We start from the raw sequence: 8,839 nt of genomic DNA, 5'->3' as shown, positions 1-8,839 counted from the left end.
TGAGCTGTGATGACGTGATTGATACTGAGCTGTCTTGGCATGTGGCTGATTCTGGGCTGTGATGGCGTGTGGCTGATACTGAGCTGTGATGTCCTGTGGCTGGTACTGAGCTTTGATGGCGTGTGGCTGATCCTGGGCTGTGATGGTGTGTGGCTGATACTGAGCTGTGATGGCGTGTGGCTGAAACTGAGCTGTGATGGCGTATGGTTGATACCGGGCTGTGATGGCATGAGGCTGATACTGAGCTGTGATGGCGTGTGGTTGATACTGGGCTATGGCCAGTTGTGGCTCATACTGGGACTAGGGGCCAGATGTAGGTAATTTTATTTTACCGACTCATAAATACCGAAATTTACCGATTCGGTATTTATGAATCGGTAAAATAGAAGTACCGACATGTAGGTAAATCCAGATGTGGATTTACCGAATCTTTAAAAGTCGGTATTTACCGATTCGGTAAATACCGACCTGTAATGCTCCATTCATTCCTATGGGCTTTGAAGCCCATAGGAATGAATGGGGCATTACAGGTCGGTATTTACCGATCGGTAAATACAGATTTTTGGCAAGGGTGCAGGGGGTGTCACTTTGACACCCTCTAGCACCCCCAAAAAAGGTTCGGGGGCCATATGGCAGGCATACCTGCCCTAAGGGCAGGTCTGCCTGTCATATGGCACAGGTGTGCATGCGCACATTTGCATGCACACCTGAATCGGTATTTCACCATCAAATTGAATTTGATGGTAAAATACCGATTTCTAAGGCCTTGTGGGACTCATAAGAGTCCCACCTACATATCGATTTTACAGATTCTGTAAATATACCGGTCAGTAAATTTACCGACCGGTATATTTACAGATTCTGTAAAATTACCTATCGGTAAATTTACAGAACGGTAAATTTACCGATTCTGCCCCCTACATCTCAAATTCCTTTTACCGGTCGGTAACGGCCGAATTCGGCCGTTACCGACCGGTAAAACCCTACCTACATCTGGCCCTAGGTGCGGTGGCTGCAGCCAGGCTTCACCTCTGCGGCACGTGATGGGCACATCTTGCAGTATGGTGAGGTGATGGTGCATGTGTATGATACTGGATTGTGAGCTGTAGCCGCAGCCAGGTGCCTGTCCCGCATGGCACATGACTGACTGTTGTTGATACTAGGCCATAGCCATACTGGGGCTAGGAGTGGTGGCTGCAGCAAGGATCCCTTCTATGTGGCACGTGATGGGCACAGCTTGCAATATGGTTAGGTGACGGAGTCCTGAAGTTGTGGTATGCACTACCCTAGTTTAAGAGGCTGTTCCTCTCAGACTATTTTTCACAAAAATCTGAAGATCTGGATGTTCTAGTCCTGGCGGCCTTGTCTTCCCAAATATTGTTTTCAGCTATGGAGGTTTGGAGACACTCCTGTCACTTACAGTGATCATCACGCTCGTCTTACACGGCCATCATGGGAAAACCTGCGCTCTTCTCTGATGTGAAGGCCCCCAACTGAGGCGAGAGGCTACTGGGGGAGTCTGGGTTTCCGGCAGAGCGACCTTGTGATCGAGGGTCGATTCGATTCAAAATCTTTATTCGGATTTCAACGAATCCATAAAAGCACAATTAAAATACAATTCAACATTTTTAGAAATTACAATAAATGTAATAAAGTGCGTATCAATACAGTTACAAAATATCATTTTTCTTATTATATATAAAGTGCAAAAAAGGTCAACAGTCATAGAAAGTACAGATAGATCAGGGGCATTCCATAGTTTTACGTACATTAAAAATAACTTTTAAGAAAGTGCTTGTGCGGAAAATAAGTTCATCATCCGTTTTAGGAGCATTAGATATGATTGATTCAAGGAGAGCGGTCTATGTTTTTTAAAATATGGGGCTAAAAACCATTTGATATATTTCATATAAAACTTGCAATTAAAAAAGAAATGTAAGTCATTTCGTTTACTGACTCCATCGCAGGGACAAGGAATATTTCCAGATGTGCTATGTCCCAAAGGGAAACAAAGTGAAAACTTAATAGTTCCGGCTCTCATTCGAAAAAGTAAGGATCTTTCCCAATTACACATTGGCAATTTCAAATACAATGGGAGTTGTTGTATAAATAAGCCATTGTTAATGTAGGACACAACAGTTTGTTTCCGCATCTCATCTGACAGTCTCTTTTCATTATAAGTGGCATATAGTTCAATTTGGACTTCCTTTTTGTCAGTGCTCTTGATATGAGATGGATTATCAAAGAGATTGCCTCTGCCTATGCTAGACAAACTTTCCTGTACAGCATGAAGCCATGGAATCATATTCCATTTATCACAGGCTACGCACTCCCTCAGCATATCCTGTGTTAAACTAGCATAATCATTAGCCCAAATGGCCAGCCAGAATAATACAGGCCTTGCAGCAATAAAGTCACTGATATATGGTATGTTCAACTCTGAGTGACAAATGTACTCCGATGATGAAATGGGGGCCCCCAGCAGTTTCCTACATAGCCGATTCTCTTCTCTTTGTAGTGTAGGGGTTTTTACTAACCCCCAGATTTCGGCACCGTAGGTTGCCACGGGAGTGCACTGTAGTCTGTATATCTTTAGGACAGCTTTAGTTGCTCCAATTCTCTTCGGTCTTGGAAGGGAGAGAATTGAATTCATGGCCTTTGAGAACTTGCCTGTGGCGTGGGCAATATGCCCACGCCACAGGCCGTTCGCAGCAAAGACCATACCTAAATATGGAAAGGTCTTAGTTGAGAGCAACTTATCAGGTCCTACCGTGATAGAATTTAGTTGTCTGGCACCCGGCCCACAGGACATAATAAATGATTTATTAAAATTTACCTTAAGATCCAAGTTCCCCATATAATAAGAAAAATCCCTGACTAGTGCACGTAGGGCATTAGGTGTTAATCCCATGAGCACAGCGTCATCCGCATACAAAAGACAGGGTATTAAACCTCCTTTAATTTTGGGAACATCTGTGGTGGCCCTCTTCAGGGAGTTACTCAGGCCATTAATGTAAATAATAAACAACAGGGGTGCTAAAACGCACCCCTGCCTCACACCTCTTGTGATCGAGGGTCATTGGCAGAGCTCTCAGGTTCCCAGGTCCAGGCCGTAGTAGAAGATCCAGTCCAGCTTTCTGCTTTGCATTCTGGGATTGGTAGTCTTGAGAGACAGAGGGGACTACAAGTCTCAGAACATAAAGCTAAAACATGGACTGGATCAACTGCCCACGCAGAACCTGGGAAACCTGACCGCTCTACCACAATCGCCCTATCGCTGCCCCTCTCTGCCAGGAGCCCTGGCGTCCGGAATACTGAGAGTGAACCATGTCCGAGCATGTTGGTGTGTGCTGTGGAGTGGAAGACAGGGATACAGATGCTTGGAGGGAGGAGTAAGCCCTGACAGGACCCACCTGCTCTTTCTGTGTAGTAAGGAAATGAAGACTTGCCTCTTCATCATTTTGGCTTCTGTAGGGCCTACGGGAGCATGCAGCAAGACTCTGATGTCAGTTGAGAACCATTTCTGGTAGTGGAGGAGGCATCCTGGAAGAAGGAAGATGGTCCTGGGACCATCGAGGTCTAGTTTGGGAATGCTGTTGGCAAGTTGTGCCAGCCCCAGCTGCTGGGCAGGAGGAGCCCAGTGATGAGGATGGGGAAGTTTTGGCAACAACAATGAGACCGCTGAAGGGAGTTATAAAATGAGGTGATGTGTCCCACTGAATAGTCTAGCTTAAAGATAATGGTGTAGAGTCAGTATTATAAGGACAGAGATGTAGAGACAGAACTCTGAAGACCTTGACCCCTGACTCATGGAGCTCCAGGTAGTAATACATTCAGTGGTGACTGTGACATTGGTAAATGCATAGTGTGATTTCTCAGTGAAGATGAATGTGGCACAGGCTAGTCCATGCCTTTGGAGGCTGCTTTGAATGGGTGTATATAGAATACTCCTGATCCAGGAGCCCTGACAAAGGAGACATGCAATCACACAGAGGGTGGTGATTGTGATTCTCCTGTGGCACTGATGGCGTCCAATCTCCTGCTACTCTGTCAAGTACCAAAGGGAATACTTCGGGGGTATCCAGTGTAGGCCCAGGAGGCCGAGACTCATGCTAGAATATCAAGATATCCACATGAAATACATTTACAGATCCGCGGATCCCACGACAGGCACAACATTGGACTAATGGGGCAAAGCCTCATATTTAAAAGAAAGTGTCAGTAAGGACATTACGCTACCTTAGGGTGGGCTTCATCGGATGCGTTAATACAGAAAATGCCTATGCACACACTCGCAAATGGTCATTTACATTCGTAACTGTACACAACAAAAGCACAATTGTCGAACCAAAGACAACAGTATTAATCAGATTCCTTGACACTAGGTATCCATGAATTTCAAGGTTTTAATCGTTCCACAACCAGCCGACACGTGTTTCGTCGCGTTAGGAACAAAGTGTTTGCGACTCCTCAGGGCTTGCCTGTACAGCGTAAACCAAGTGAAGGTCACTCCTCCGGTGATATTTCCGACCCGGCGGGGCCCATGACCGTTCTTTGCCAGTTAGTAACGTCTAAAATCGTAGTGGTAAAAGCCAGTGCGTGTGCATCTTCCGGGCTTCCTGATAAAGTGGAGACTACGTAGATCAGTAGTTCCGGTGCTGCTCGAGGTAAGTAGCGTTCTTGCAATACGTAAGACTGTTCGTAAAACCCGTGAAACTCCTTGCACAGCCGGGAGCGGATAACCCTCAGTCAGTGCCCAAATAGTGTCAAGACGCCATGTGAGCCACGTCTTGTCTCCCCGGATCACCGTGTTCCGTGTATCGGATCAGGTGTAGGCCCAGGAGGACCAGACTCATGCCAGAATATCAAGATATCCACATGAAATACATTTACAGATCCGCGGATCCCACGACAGGCACAACATTGGACTAATGGGGCAAAGCCTCATAATTAAAAGAAAGTGTCAGCAAGGACATTACGCTACCTTAGGGTGGGCTTCATCGGATGCGTTTCCCTATCTGTATGCCATCCTCCCTCCTGGACTATTCAGTGTAGCTTTAGTAATGCTCAGTGTGTGTGTCTGTCTGGCACATGCTCCAGTGGGTGCTCTGTAAGCTGTATGGGTGGTACACCCCTGGATTGCTCTAAATCATTCTACCAGTGTTGTGCACTACCCTGAACTGCGCTATATACCTGTGTTGTGCTCTCTCCTGCAATAAACTTTACAACTGTGAAGGTTTTACAGCCACCTTGATTGCTCAGTACACTTGTGTGATTACTTGTATGTTTTGCACACACTTTTGGCAAATTGTGTGTGTATTCCACACCTCCGTAGGTGCTCTGAAAAACTGTGAGTACACAGTACCCCTTCAAAATTGTACCTCTAACTGTGTTGTACTTCCTGCTGGCAAGTTTTAGATAACTCTTTGTCTTTGTAGTTTCTCCCCAACCCCTATCTAGGGGGTGGGGAGAAACCAAAAGAGAAAGAAAGAGTGTCTTGTGCACTTCCTGTTTAGCACAGCCTTCTGAAGTGACCACAGAAGAGCCGTGGGCATGCCTTCCTGTTTAGCACAGCCTTCTGAAGTGACCAGAGAAGAGCCGTGGGCATGCCTTCCTGTTTAGCACAGCCTTCTGAAGTGACCAGAGAAGAGCCGTGGGCATGCCTTCCTGTTTAGCACAGCCTTCTGAAGGGAGACACAGAAGAACCGTGGGAATGCCTTCCTGTTTAGCACAGCCTTCTGAAGTGACCACAGAAGAGCCATGGGCATGCCATGCACCTCTCCCTGGACTGGACTGAGCTTTAGAGCTCTAACTTTGTTGCATACCCTCTTGCTTGTTAAACCCTCCTACATTTATCCACACAACCTTTTGTGCTGAATTATCCTGAAATAGCCACCGTGAAGGTTTGTTGGTGAGAAAAGTTCATACTTGAACATGCTATCCCATTTTCTGCTAAATTTCATTGTGTTTCAAAGATTGACTATAAAGTTCACGTAGAATTCGATTTGCAATAAAAAACAATAAAATAAAGAAAAAGAGAAAAAGTTGTTCACTTATTTATTTATGAAGAAAATTATGGCATACCCCCACCCCCACCCCCTAAATTGTCATGTTTTGCATATTGAAGCTAATTTAAAAATAATTTATTATTAAGAGTTGCACTTTGATTTGGACTATGAAAGGAAAAATGTTACGGCTAGGGAAGGGTTTAGTTTAAGGGTTGAGGGTGAGGTTTGGAAGGTAAGAGATGTGGTTAGGGTGAGGCATTACATTTGAGTTAGAATAGGCTATAGTGTTAGATCAGACTTAGGAGTACTGTTAGGGTTTAAGAGTGAGAACTTATGTAACGGTTAGGGTCTGGGTTGGATGTATGGTTCTGGTATTGTTACTGGTTAATGATATAGTATTATGGTTAAGGTTGAAGTATGTGTTGGGGTTAAATTACAAAAGGGGGTGGTGATGGACGGAGCATCTGAACCAATCAAACACTCACACCCAGTCAACAGATCTGGGATTAATCCATCACCGTTCTTTAGCTCACTCTGCCACCCCATTTCAGACATGGCCATATGCAAATCAGTCTGACCATGTGCCTCATGGGAACAGTCCAGCCCGAACTGCCAAGCCATGCCTTCCCTGGACCGGAAACAAGCTTCCGAGGACCGGTTTCTGGCATTTCATCTGTCTTCAGCCCGGCTTGCTTGAATCCAGTGGCAAAGTGAGCAAGGGACTTACGTCTGAGCATACAAATTGATACTTTAAGCATAATGAAAGCCATTCTTTTTTAAAACAACAGTGCCACTGACCTCAGCCAAAGAAACCTATGATCTGCAAGTCGCAAGGACTTCTGCAGAGATACATGCCCTCTTAACTACAAATTGTATCTTAAACATGTCTAATACGAGTGGTATTGTACATGTATTTAAGACCATATTTTCTGGACTGTTAGCACCTTTTGAAGCAGTCCTAGTAATATTTCCAAACTTTGTGCACTCTGTGTTTGGCGGATTGCCTCTCATTTTAGGACTCGCTGCAGGAATACTATTTTTGCTTCTATTGCTGCAATATGGCAAGTCATTTCACAAACGACACCTAGTTCTCCATGGAGACAACTCTACTGGCGATGAAGTGTCGTGAGCGCACCGTCCAAATTTTGGGACTACCTCGTCTAAGAGAAATAAATACCACATGCTTTCTGTCATTCAGACCAATTTGGCAAGATTGCATACTACCTGTTCTACGCTGTCTGCTATGTGGAGAAGAATGCGTGTTAGACACATGTCTCACACTCCCATCAGTCATGTCAATGGATGTTGATACTTTGCTTGAACCAGTAACGGCCCATGCTCTGTGTTGTCCCCAGCGGCTACCGATTCTGATGACTGCATTTGTTGAGATCTCACAGATGCAAAATGCTACTGTTGTAATTCATGAATTTTTATCTTGTGTTCTGATTAACTTGGACATATTATATTTGTCAATCTGTAACTTGGAAGATGTTTTTCTTTTATAAAACCGAATAAAGTTTGTTGATAATAATCACTAGGGGATTCATTTACAGGGTAGCATGGTATCCCTCACAATTACTCCAGGAGTCACAGTCCACACAATGTACATGCTTTGTTCCCCTTACTTCCAACCTTACATGTACCCCTAATCACCTGCCCAAACCTCTACCTGCTGATGCCAATGTGGTCCTCCGTCATCCCACAGACCATATTTTTGGCCCCTTTGAAACTGACCCATACTATAAAAATGCTGCAGTTGTAAATACATATCAACTACCATTTGTTGTGTTTGAAACATTTTATTGAATAATAAAACCTAATAAACATAAGCTGATTATTAAAGCAAAACAAAACATTAGTTGTCATTAAGCATGGGCAGATTTTGCGAATTGGCAATCCGCGAAATTGCGTATTTACGGATTCGCAATCCGCAAAATCCGCGAACTCTCGCAAATTTTGCGAATTCCTTTTTTTTTGTGTTCGCAAGTGTTTCTGCCATTTCGCAAGGGTTTTTTACCAGTTCGCAAACGCGAACTTACTTATCGGGTAGCAACGGCCGCGACCATGTTGTTTCTACGTCTGGTTCATCACAGCACCCTCTGTTTCACCACTGCCACCCTCTGTTTCACCACTGCCACCCTCTGGCTCACACATGCCACCTTCTGGCTCGCCCATGCCACCCTCTAGTTCATCACTGTAGATTATGGGGGAAAAAGCACACCTGCCCTGCTTCAACTGACATGAATGAATTAGGGGCTGATTAATGTGTCACTGAATTTGAACTTCCAGGCTGGCACCTGCTTCCTTATCTGTAACTGCTTTCTGTTGCAGTGTAATTTTTTTAACAGGACCTTTGTTGTATACTTGTAGCTATTCTCTGACCCTGCTGTGAGGGTCAGAGCAGGGTCATAGAATAGTTGCAAGTAGGCAACTGAACTCTGAAGGGGCTCCTCAGGAAGCACTACAGGGAATGGTTACTAATGATAAGATTGAACTTTTGCACCTGCTGAGTGCTTTCAGTTTTGCAAAAATCCAAATATCCAGCAGCATCCACAAAAAGTAATCCTTCCAGGTCAAGATCCAAATCAAAGTGACCAGCACATGAAGAAAGCACTGGGAGGAGCCTGCTGGACAGGAACAGGAAGTTGGAGACTGTGGGGCACTTCCTTCCTCCCCCCTACCCCCCCCCCCAAAATGGACTCCTTGCAAAAAAGAAGTGCAGGCAAATGTCAACCTGAGCAGTTATTCTGATAAAAATCATAATTTTCAAGGTTTATGCTGCCTGCTGGTGGATTTCTTGTGCGAAATTGCAAATTTTGCAATCTCGCAAT

This window comes from Lissotriton helveticus (genome assembly GCF_964261635.1).
Source record: "Lissotriton helveticus chromosome 1_1 unlocalized genomic scaffold, aLisHel1.1 SUPER_1_unloc_91, whole genome shotgun sequence".
Classification (NCBI taxonomy): Eukaryota; Metazoa; Chordata; class Amphibia; order Caudata; family Salamandridae; genus Lissotriton; species Lissotriton helveticus.
The sequence above is the reverse complement of the archived record's forward strand: the minus strand, read 5'-3'. Positions refer to the sequence as shown.